The following is a 13,425-nucleotide window of genomic DNA, read 5'->3' on the forward strand; positions in this document are numbered from 1 at the left end:
TCACCTAATTCCAGTGTGTAATAGATCCGAATATTAAGGGTGCTCAAAGGAAGAAGGGTCATCCACCCTTCCCAATTGGTAATCCCTAGAGATCACACATAGTACAATGAAACCCGAACACACCCGTGAAATATACAACAATGTGTTGATAACACTATAAATAGATTTCTTGAGGTTTCATATCAAGTCTTCTCTTTATTAATTCTTGGTCCAGCCAACACGTGTTTCGTCGCCCGGGAGTACCCGCGACTTTCTCAGGGCTGGAAAATGAATAAATATACATAATTTGTTTGTCTGTATTGTATTATATATACACCCTCCACAATCGCTCATGACGTGAGATATTGGTGGAGCCCGTAAAGCACAATCAAATAAAGTTGGTGACATACATTCAAAACAACGTGAAAGCATTGAAATGTATCGACAAAAGACCCACGTTGCTAAGAAAGAGTGACGTCAATATGTATATGTGTCCCATAAAAAAGACAAGAGAGTAGAATTATGTATCACCTAAAGTATTGGTGTATAGGTGTAAGTTATCAATAACCCATAGTGAAAAGAAGGGTCCCAAATATCAAAATAGCAAAAAATAACAAATCACAAACATATCTACCTTGTGATCTGTAAATTCTGTCCTGGCCATTTGAAGAGGATAGGTAATATATTTTACCTCAAGATATATGCTCTGAAAGAATATATAAATAGTATATCATATGTATAATATATACTGCATATTATCTTCTAACAATGTAGAAATAACAAGATTTACATACAACTCTGACTATGCCGTGCGCACAGTAAAAGTAGAGTGCTGACCCATGAATTCTGGCTGATTAACACGTATGTTACTACCATACATAGCCGATGCTAGACATTAGCTCCAAAGTAACAATGTGTCTCAAACGAATCTGTTTGACCAAATCTTAGATGATCCCATTGTGTGACTGCGGCGGTCGGAGACAGCGGTACATACCGCAGGACCATCGGGGATATCCTAATTTCCGGTGCGGTGTCTTCGCTATACTTGCGGCGGGTTGGTGTTTGTCCGCCACAAATCCAACCGCCGCTGATGGATTTTGGCCATCTCTGCCCACTACGGGCGGTTTTTCTTGACCTTGTTCTGTCGCTGTCGGATTTTTTGGGCGGTTAATCCTAGTTTGGCCACCGGTTTTCCCACGGTGCCGGCGGGCGGTTGTTTTCCGCTTCCATGGCGGTCGGGGTGCTTTTCCGCCCGCCATCCTAATGGACCTCCAGATGTTTAAAAATTTTTAAAAATATATTTTTTTAATTACTCCCCAACCTTATCCACTAAAAACCCAACATCCTGCTCCTAAAACTTTTTTAAAGAAATTTAATTTTTTAAATTTTAATCCAATTTTTTAAAAATTACTTTCCACCTCAATCCCCTATAAATCCAACATCCCGCTCCTAAAACGCAATAAAAAAATAATCATTTTAACATAATTCTTTTTACATAAAATAGGCCAGGCACCAGCGGGACTAAGCGCGTAACGGCTGCCATTTTAGGTCAGTTACCGCTCTAGTTGTCCCACGACTATACAAGAAGGTTATTTAAAACTCCCCCTGAGGTGGACGTGCAGCGAAAGGTAGCTCATAGGCAAATGCGCTTGTAAGCTCCACTGCTGCACTGATTGTTATTTTGCACAGCTACTGCCACTTTGCACTGATTGTTTTAGGACTTTTGAAGTTTTTTTAATCGTGCGTTGTTTGTGCTTTTAAATACACTGAATACTTTACTGCTATACTCATAGTCCCGCTCTCCGGTCCACCACAGCTTTTTAAATAGTCAATTGTTGTGGAGAGAACGGGAAAGTCAGGCAGCCCAGACACCAGTGGGACTAAGCGTGTAGCGGCCGCCATTTTAGGTCTGTTACTGCTCTAGTTGTCCCACGGCTATACAGAAAGGCTATTTAAAGCTCCCCCTGAGGCGGACGTGCAGCGGACGTGCGCAGCGGGCGTGCCGCCGGCACGCCAAATGAGCCCCAAAGGCAGCCCATCTGTGCCCGTCCGTGCTCGTTCCACGCTTAACGCCAGCCACGCTGCCAGTTTGCAGACAGAATGGCGCCTCCACTGTCATACACTAGAGGTGAGCTCCTTGCACTATCTTTTAGGTATCCTATATGTCCTGGGCCTATTTTAGGAGGCACTAAGGACACTGGGAAGCAGACTTGTCAATGTTGTAACCTTAGGCTCTCAAACATCAAAAGTAAGCTTTACTCTGACAATGCCCCATCCGATATCTTTAAGGAATATCCAGTAGAAACAACAAATGAGCATACTGCCCCCAAGATTCTAAAACTGATCCAAGGATTGTCATGTGTATTAGTAAATGCACGGTCACTAATCAAACATCAGTTTGAATTCAGTCACTTTGTTGACTCCCATGCACTGGACCTGATATTTGTCTTGGAGACCTGGGCAGATGAAACATCAGGACCAGATATGGTGAAAGCAGTCCCACAATGGTTTGCAATACTCAGAAGGGATCACCCTGGTAAAAAGGGAGGAGGTCTTGCAAAAATGTAGAAGCGTCATTTAAAGACACTACGATAGATAAGTAAGCTGAGGTGCTTTTGTTTAAAATAGCGGTCAGCCATGTATACTTATTCAATTTGATGCTAGTCTACAGGCCACCAGGATCCAAAACAAACTTTGTTCATACCATGGGCAAACTCTTGGAACATAAATTAACATCCCATTATTTTACCATCTTGGGCGATTTTAATTCCCATTTAGACAATCCCCTCGATAAAGACTATAAGGCTCTTCTTGAATTAATGACAAGCACAGGCCTTGAGCAGATTGTGGTCGGTCCAACCCACATAACGGGACATCTCTTAGACGCTATTTTCACAGACTGCCCATTGCTGAAATATAATAATACCCTACAACTTCACTGGTCTGACCACCATGGGTGGTGTTTACTCTTACTTCTCCTTCCTTGCCGGTTTCTAAGCACGACCCAGGAAGCAGCGAAATAAGTTATCAATGGCATAGGCTAGATAGAGATGATTTCTCTACCCATCTGAGTCAGAACAAGCCTTGTTTTGCTAAAGATCCAGAGGTGGCCTCGTTACAATATCATCATTATATCTCAGTAGCAGCTAGCACTACTGTTCCCCAGAGAACAGGGAAAATTAGCAGGACAGCACCTACTGAACCTTGGTTCTTTGAAGAACTAAAGACCTCAAGAAGACTCTGTCGCAGTCATGAAAGAAGCTGGGGTAAACACTATGATCCCAGAGAAAATAAATTATATAAGTCAAGACTGGCACATCATAAACAACTGATAAAAAAACCTAAAATCAGCTATTTTTCTGAAAAAATTGAAGGAACGAAAAATAACTCCAAGAAGCTCTTTAAAACAGTGCTGAAACTCAGCCAAGTGCAAGAGACAAATAATAGCACTATAGATCAAGCTTTTTGTGACACATTGGCCTCTTCTTTCTACAATAAAGTCTCCTTTATTTACAACACCTTTGCTCTACGACCGGTCAACTCCAAGGGCGTTCAAATTAGTACCACCTGTATGACCGCAGTCCAGCCCACCCCGGGCTCCAAACCCGCCCAATCCAGTCTTTCAAATTTCACACTGCTTTCTCATGAACAAACTTCAAAGCTTATTTTAGTCACAAAGTCCAGTTCCCCCCTGGATCCCTGCCCTCCGTGAGTAACCCACCTGGCAGTGGAATTTGTTGCTTTGCCACTCATGGAGGGTAAGCGTCCACCGTGATACCCCCGCCATAATAATAAGACGGGGGTAAATCACTGTACGATGGCGGGCGATTCACGATCAGCCTCCTATCCTAATCACCCCCAAAGCAGCAACCCTCTCCCCAAACCAAAGACTTCAAAATGAGAACTGCAGATACAGAAATAAGAGGAAGATGAACAGCGAAGATTAAGATGATTGAGTATGTGGTCAACAAAATCAGAGGAGCACAAACACGTCAGAGCTCAAGGTCCTGATCTTCAGAGTCCTCCAAGCATCCCACCTCAGCGCCAACCTGTTCAACAATTACATGACACCACTCGCAGATGCGATCAGATCCGATTGCATCTCAACTATCTCCTACACTGGCGACACCTAGCACATCTTTTCTATGTTAGGCAAACCCTCCATGGCCAGATCCAACTTCACCAAATGCATGATCCACATAGTGGAATGGATAAAAACCAACTGCCTGAAACTCAACATGGATAAGACAGAAGTGCTGATCTTCTGGAGTAAAAGCTCCCAATGGGACTCCTCCTATTGACCATCAAAGCTCAGTCCAACCTCATCATCCTCCAACCACGTGCGCAACCTGGGAATCATATTAGATAACACACTCAATAAGGCTACTCAGGTGAACACAGTTGGCTCCACCTGTTTTCATATGCAATGCATCCTTAAATTAATCTTCAGATGGATTCCCAAGAACACCAGATGCACCATCACTCAATCCCTAATCAACAGCAGACTTGACTACAGCAACACTCTCTATGCTGCAATCCCCAGCCCCTCCCTTCACTGCCTTAAGACCATCCAAAACGCTGTGGCCAAACTCATCCTGGACATCCCCTGGCACATTCACATCACACCTCACCTCAGATCTCCACAGTTGGCCAATGCAAAAATGCTGCCAATTTAAACTCCTCACTCATGCATCCAAGGCACTGCACAACAGTGGACCAGCATACCCTAGCTGGCACCTACACTTCCACCAGCCCACCAGACACCTATGCTCTGCCTGGATTTCTCTTGCACACACACTCCGTATCCACATAACATGAGCACCAGCCTTCTCATACCTCACGCCAAAAACATGGAACAACCTCTCTCTACACCTAAGGGCCTCCTCCTCTCCTCTGGAATTCTGTAAGAAGCTGAAGATATGACTCTTCAGCGATGACCCTGCAGACATCCTTCACACCAACTCCAGCAGCTGGATACCCCTCCAGTGATTAGTCGTGCTTCACAAATCTATGTAACATAACATAACATAACAAAAAGGCTGATACCGCATTTGAATGGCAACCATTGGCTGTCACTGAGAACAAAGGCAGCACTGCCATCAGGCCTGGGCGAACTGGTACAGGAAATATTTTGCACTTCAAGCTAGTTCATCATACCTACAGAAATTGACAGCTGGGAACCCTATGTCTCCCAAAAGGCAATGAAGCCCCTAATTACGAGGACACTGAGGCAATAATGGCAACAACACCTCCAGAAATGAGGCACTCTGGAAAGGTCACCAGGAGAATGCGGCGACTCTTGTGAACAAGCTTGTTTCATTCTAGTGGAAACGGGAGATGCAGAATAGGGGAGAGAGGACCCAAAATTAAGTTCCTGACCTAGGGGTCTCTGAACCCAATGGACATTGATGACTAACCACTTTCATGTCTGACAGCAACAGGAAGGTGAGAGCAAGGAGCAGGGTAAATGAGTATGAGGAATAGTGCAGGTCTAGAAGCGTGGGGGTAGATTGCCCTCCATTTTGTTATGGATAGAATATTAAAGAACCTTCAGTAAAGTTCACCTATCTCCTGTCCTTCATTATGATGGTACACTGTCACTGGCGTAGAGAATGACTCTAAATTTAATCCAGCCAGCATAGAAGTAAGTGTATAAATGAAGGGGTGATAACTCCAACTCCAATTCAACAAGTGTTTGGGTAAGGGCATTTATTTAGGAGGTCACAATTACTATTTTAACTGCAGTACAACATTGGAATATGTGCATAAATGTAGCTGTTCAAATGTATTATTATTTAATTCCAAACCAATAAACATTGAGGTAAATGCATAAATGTACATGGTGAAATTTAGTATCTTAAAAATTCATCAAAAACTGTAGGACAGTGCATATCAAATATAATTTAGCTATCTCATTCTGATAAACATTACATAAAGGCAAGAATTAGAGTTGTTCATATTAACTAACCCTGCAGAAACACTAATGGTAGAACTACCTCACATCACTAATCAACATATTGGTCATACTGGAATGGTAGTTTCCCTTAGCGCCTCCTAAGAGAATGTACTACTTTCTAGCTCCACCCAGGCCCACTTGTAGTCTCCCATAGACTTACTTAATTATCTTCATCTGATTTGCTCGCTCATTTTACCGCCTGCTCCACTTTTACCATTACCTGCCTTCTGAGTTATGTTCCCTCTCTCCCCCTTGTTCATGATAAGTGGTCTCCCCTATTACAATTCTCATTGTGGATCTCGCTCAGAATGGAACTTATTCCTGACCTTACTGGAGCCAATACCTTCACTATCAGCTATCCACCGAACCTCACCAAATATGCAGCAAAAAAAAACAAACACAGACTACTCAAACCTAGTCCTGAAACATTAATCGACGACATCTACGCCTGTCCAAAAAACGGTATTATCTCTAATGACCTCATTTTCTACACCAGAAAAAGGGCATGCTGGCGGAAGATCATCTTATCCATGCTTTGAATTGAAGACACTAGGAAAACCCCTAATGGTCTCAAATTAATAACATCACCCTCACTCTTCTTCAGAGCCAATGCCACCATTACTCTCTACAATAATGGTGTCATTGTCATACAAGCATCTAAGTCTAACCTAGCCAAGATGGACCATATATTCCCCACACTCAAGATAGCCATGACTGCCAAATCCTCTGTTTCTCCGACACACCCTACTAGTTAATTTGACCTGTCCAGCTACTCCCCCTCCGCTAATTGGAATAGTCCTAGTTTGTTTAATTCCTCTCACCATTTAGTTGCCCTCGAGGAATCTCCATCCCCTATAGTAGCCTCGCAAACCAAGCGACCTTCTTTTCAACCGGGTGGTGGGCTAAATGGTCCACCCTTCTCGCCATTAGCAAGTCGGAATCTTGGCATCTCCCCCATCGAGAGACCAGTTGAAGACATTCCTCCTCCCCTCCCCTTCTCTGCCGATTCTCTCTCATATAGGGACACAATTGCTAAGCCTTCCCATCAGATGGAGCACACAAGACTGATATCAACAATAAAACTAATCCTAACACATGGGGCACCTACACTACAACCCACAGCCGGCCCTCTACCAACCCCTCCCGCCACTCCTTCCAATCAAGCAGGGCTCTCATATGACCATAACGAAGCATCCTAATCCGAAGAACCTAGCTGTCCCATATTACCCTATCCACTCGAGGTCCCCCCTTTTGGCAGGTTCCCTCCCCTCAGCTCTTATCCTTCAATGAACACTCAGACTTGCGTTTGGACAAGTTATCTCTCCAAGTCAACCTACTTATCCACGAATTCCATGAACTGATAGCCCTCTCACCCGACCATCTGCCCTTGCTTAGGTCTCTTAGTTTCCTAGGAAAACCGCATACAATCCCCACCTCTGCAATCACCGGCCTCAACCAGCACTCCTCACTCCCTATCTCTAAAACACTACCCCTCCCCAATGCCCCCTCTCACCCTAGAAGAACGAGGGTTGAACTTGCGGCTAGTGAGATCGAGGATCTACTCGTCTCCTATTCGATCACTCTAGATATTGGCAAGGTCCCTGTGGCCCAAATTAAGTCCATTCTAGCCAACCCAAATAGGGAACCCTCTAAAAACCATAGAGTCATAAATAACAAAAATCTCAAGCAAGTGAACATCACACAGCCCCCTACATCACACACGCCTATTCGGTTGAAATGTACACTACTCAATTGTACCTCCTAGTCATGACAGAACCACAAAACAGGGTGGGGGATTAGCTTGTATACACCGGAACACACTATCGGTCTCTCACATTGAGACCTCCACCTCATCCGTAGTTGAATACCTTTGCCTCAACATCTTTAGTGATCACCTCCCAATATGCAAACCACTAACTTTCTACCACCCTCCTGGTGATAACTTACTCTTCATCGAACAACTAATGGAAATCATCTCCTCCAATGATGAACACTCTCTATCCCAAATCTACCTCGGTGACTTCAACCTTCATTGGTCTAAACCGAATTACCAGGAGCTGATCTGTCTTAACGCCTTCCTAGCGGAGATGGACCTTATTCAATTCTGTGACCGCCCAACTCACAACAAAGGAAAAATTCTGGACCTCGTTATATCAAAAGGTAATATCATCACACTGGTAGACATTGCTCCTTCTGATTGATCCGACAACTACAGCATCTTCTTCCTTATTAATAGGGAGGTGATACCAAAAAAGATCCCGCCCAAGAAAATTAAACAGTTGAAAAGTGACCTCAGGAATATTAACACAGACTGTCTTGCTACCGATTGTAAAAATGCCCTGTCTCCCCAAAATGACTTGACTGATGTTCATGATCTCATGGACTTCTACAATTCTACTATCACTGATATCATGGACTCAATAGCACCTTTACAACTCAAAAATGCCGCCTCCAAATTCTCCAAACCGTGGTTCAACAACAACCTAAACTCTGATCGCCGCAATTTAAGGGCAGCTGAACATCTATGGAGATCAAAACCATCTGCGTATCACCTAAAAGCCCTTAGGTTGGTTAGGAGCTCCTATAATTAAAAAAATCAAGATGACTAAGGCTGACTACTTTGGATCCCAACTTAGTCTAACCTCTAATCACCCCCAAAAACTTTTTGAAATTGTCAAACAGCAATCAGTGATAGCTTCCAATCACATCGACTCAGCAGACAAGTCTAATTACTGCACAGATGATCTGGCTATCTTCTTTATGGAGAAAACGAAATCCATCAGCCTTGACCTTGAAGCTAAGAGGGACCTTCTTACATCACTGGAGAGTACAGTTCAGCCTGTCCTCTCGGCAAGTCAAAAGCCTCTCAGTTTTAGCACTAAGAACCAGGGACGGACTGGCCGTAGCGGGCACCGGGCATTTCCCCGGAGGGCTGCAAGGTTGGGGGCCGATTTTGAGCCCCCGTGGGGCCGTTTTTGTCACAGGGCCGTTTTTGCAGCATAGCTGCAATATTACACCCTGTGACAAAATCATCCGACCCCGGCCCTGACAAATAGCTCAGCCGCACCCCCAAACCCCTGGGGGGCCAGCCGACCACTTTGCCAGGGCCTTGATCTTTCTTCTGCATTCGACACGGTTAATCACGACAACCTTTTAGCTATTCTGGAACACAGGATGGGCCTCTCCGGCTTCGTACTGCAATGGTTCTCTTACTTCCTTCAAAATAGATCCCAAAGAGCTAAGGTTAACCATACCTTATCCCATCTGTCTGCAGTTTCCATGGGGGTCCCGCAAGGTTCTGCCCTTTTTCCTATGCTCTTTAATATTTTCCTGGAACCACTAGCGAATGTTCTATCATCCATGAACATTCTTTATCATAAGTATGCGGATGACACTCAATTATATCTGAAAATCAACTTTCTGAAGACTTCATCTCACTCAACTCCTCCTTGACAATTATCCAAAACTGGCTAACTGAAAACCATATCCTGCTGAACACCACCAAAACAGAATTCCTTCTCATTTCCCCTCCTAAGCACACCCTCAAGATTGACCTCTGGTTGAAACACCTCACGACCTTCAACTGCTCCCCGGTTATCATCGACTCAGCAAAATCTCTCGGAATCACCCTTGACTCACACTTGAACATGAAGAAAAATATTAGTAAGATGTGCAAGGGTGTGAATCACCAAATAAGGACTATTAGAAACCTAAAACCATTCCTCCCTCAAGAGAACTTCAAGCAGGTGGTACAAGCACTTGTCCTACCGAGGCTAGACTACGGAAGTGCAGCGCTCTGTGGCCTCCCCAAATATGCCTTAGCCCCACTTAGGGCTTCACTGAATGCCGCAGCTAGACTGATCACTGACACAAAAAGAAATGAGCACATTTCCTCAGCCTTTAGATGTCTAAAGTGGTTACCCTACGAAGTACGTATACATTTAAAGATTGCTTGTTTGACCCACAAAGCCCTCCACTTCAAAACACCTGGATACCTGGCTCAATAACTGGAATTATCAGGTGGTGGCAGACCTTCCAGAAGTGCAAACTCATTGCTACTCAAACTGCAGACCTTTCACAAAAAAGAAAACGAGACTCAGAGCCTTCTCGTAATGTCTTTTTTTTTTCTTAAAAATTGTAATGTCTATGATTCTCTGCCTTACCTATTAAGTAACGTTTTACCTTACTTTTATAATTTACGTTCTGCTCGCATTTATGTACAATTTTATTAGCTCAACATGTTAGCCTCTCTTACCTCAACGTTCCCCTACTTCGTTCCCCCTTCCATTGTTGTGAAGCACCCTGATACCCTTCAGGGTCTTGTTCGCACTATACAAAACTTTTAAATAAATAATAAGTAAATAAATAAGTATTCTAACTTTTTTTACTCCCCTCCCTCTTCTCTCTTCTACCTTGCTCCTTTTGTCTCACCCTCATTCACCTCCACCCTTCTCTTGTCTCTCTCCTAATCGCACTTCTCTCTCCCAATTCCATGTGTCTCTCCCTCTCTTTCCTGCCCTCTAACGCCTCTGCCCATTTGTCCTTTAAATTTCACATCCTTTCTTTTTCCCCTGTCTTTCCCTTTCACCTCCTTTAATTCTAAAAACATGATATAACAATGATAAACTTTTCTTGGCCAGCGTGTCACTAGTTTGGACCAATGCAATCTTTAATGTGGATCAATCAATCAATCTGTAGATTGTTGGGGCGCTTCTTGTCACCCATGAAGGTATTCAGGCAGTGGCAGGGTCCATTTTTTTAGCTGAATAGCCAGGTGTTCAGGGACTTTCAGAACTCTGAAAGAGATGTGGGGGTCAGTAGATAAAAGGGTATCTCGATCGCTGTCTTTGCTGCTAGATAGGAAATGGAGTAACCTACACATCTGCTATGTCAGGTGTGGGGGTTGAGGGTTAGAGAAAAGAATGCAGAGCAGAGGTGTCTGGTGGACTAATGGAAGTTCAGGCAGTGGATCAAGTAGGCTGGTCTACAGTTGTGTAGGGCCTTGTATGCATGGATCAGGATCTTGAACTGGCATATTTTCTGTACTGGGAGCCAGTGGAGTCCCTTGATGTAGGGGGTGTTGTGGGATCATCTCGGGAGATCCAGGGTAAGTCTGGCTGTGGTGTTCTCTCATCAGAGGTGAGCTGCGATCCCTTTATAGAGAGTGTTGCTGCAGTCTAGTTTGCTGGAGATGAGCGCCTGGGTGATGGTGCATCTTGAGCTTTGGGGTAGCCATTTGACTATCTTATGAAGCATGTGTAGAATGAAGAAGCAGGAGTAGAAGCTGGAGTTGACCTGAGCTGTCATGGTTAGCTAGTGTCCCAGAATGATGCCTTGGTACCTACATGGTCAGTGGGGGTAGGAATAGGTCCGAGTTCTGAGGCCGCCAATATGTGTTCCAAGGGAAGCTTTTGTTTCTGAAAATCAATACATCTATCTTGTCCTAGTTGCTATTCAGGCAGTTGTCCTTCATCCATGCTGATGACATCTTTCATGCAGTTGTGAAAGTTGGTCTTGGTGCTCATGGTGTATTCGGAGAGGGAGAGGATGAATTGTGTGTAATCGGCAAAGGACATGATTTTGAGGTGTCATATAAGTGTTGAAGAGGGTGGGGCTGAGCAAGGATCCTCCACAGATGATTTCCTTGGGTTCAGAGATGAAGGGGGGAAAGCAGACCTTTTGTGTTCTCCCGATGAGGAAAGAGGTGATCCATTTGAGAGTGGCTCCTTGGATGCCTATGTTGTTCAGCCTTGTGATGAGTGTGTGGTGGTAGACCATATCAAAGGCTGCCGAGAAGTCAAGGAGAATCAGAGCCGCAGTCTCTCCTCGGTCAAGTAGGGCTTGGATGTTGTCAGTAGCTGTGATGAGGGCTGTCTCAGTGCTGTGGTTTATGTGGAATCTGGATTTGGAGGAATCAAGGAGGAGGTATTGTTCCAAATGTGAGGAGAGTTGTTAGTTGATGGCTCTTTTTAGTACTTTGGCTGGTATTGGGAGCAGAGATATTGGTTGGTAGTTGTTGAGTTCACTGGGGTCTGTCAATGGTTTCTTTAGTAGGGGATTGACTTCTGCATGTTTCCAGTCCTCAGGGAAGGTTTCTGTGGCAATTGATGTGTTGAGCAAGGTGGTGAGTACGCAGCTGAGTCTGGCTTCTCCTGGGCTGAAGATATGATGAGGGTATGGGTCCATTGGGTTCCTGAGTGGGCCAAGTTCATGATGGAGGCAGTGTCCAGTCATGTCCATGGGCTGCGGCTCTAGGGATGCTACCGCCATGCTGCTGCCACTATGTTGTTAGACATTCTCTGTGGCATTGTTTCAAACAGCATACTGTGTGCGGCAACATGCATGGACTTTATGCAACAGCACAATATTGGTGGTGCTGTCCATGCCACTAACATGACTTTCATGTGCCAATGCTTGTATGGGCCTAAGACTTTCATGTGCCATGTCTTAAAGTGCCACTTAACTTTCATGTGCCATTTCTTCAAGTACTATTGTTATTTGCACTAATTATATCCTGAGTGTCCTGTTCTCCTTTCTTCATTCTTGCTTTGACTGTTGTCCCGTAGCAAGCTTGATTGTTAGCACTGCCTCTGTATGACATCACTGAAACACGTTCCTGAGAGGAGAAGGAGAATCTTCTGAGGATTTGGCAAATCCATTTTTTCAATACAACTGTCAGTGACCATGTGGATCATTTAAATTACAGATGACATTGGTGATACCACCTCAGACCAAACAATCCATAGATGTGCTCATACACTCAGCAGCCACAGGTAATTTTGTGGACTCTGAATTGGCACAAACCTTAGCTTTACCTTGTATAACAAAAAAGATAACTAAAATTGTACAGACTGTAGATGGTGGGGTTTTAACCTCTGGGCCTATTACCAAACAAACAGTGGCCATCATGTTGGAACTAAAAGTGGAGGACATGTAACATACTAAGTTTATATCCTTTAACCTTCTCAGTGCTTCTCAGTATGGCTTTATCTTGGGTATGGATTGGCTACAATTCCACAACCCACAAATAGATTGGGTCAAGAGAAAGATCAAAGAAGTATCTCTGTTCTGTTAACAGCACTGCATTTTCTTTAATTATGGAGAACAAAAACATGTGTTTGCAACAGCAGAAGAAAAAGACACTATCTTACCCACACAATATGTGCAATTGCAAGAAGTATTCAATGAGTGACAGGCAGATGAATTACCACAACATCATCTTCACGACTGCCAAATTGATTTAATGTCAGGCGCTATAGTGTCTACCTGCTGCATCTATGCCTTATCAGAGAATGAAAATGACCAGCCCTCCGTTGCAGAGGACTTTTTACCTGCCCCAGTGGGTCATGATGGAGATGCCGGAGGCTTTGGGTTAATGGAGGTCGCTGCCAAGATAGAGCCTATCTCGCTCCCGCCTCCAGGGGATACAATGTTGCCACAAACAGAGAGTCCGCTGGAATCGGAGCCAGGAGAGACGGTGGAAGGGGCTG

Source organism: Triturus cristatus, chromosome 4_1 (genome assembly GCF_964204655.1).
Source record: "Triturus cristatus chromosome 4_1, aTriCri1.1, whole genome shotgun sequence".
NCBI classification, from domain to species: Eukaryota; Metazoa; Chordata; class Amphibia; order Caudata; family Salamandridae; genus Triturus; species Triturus cristatus.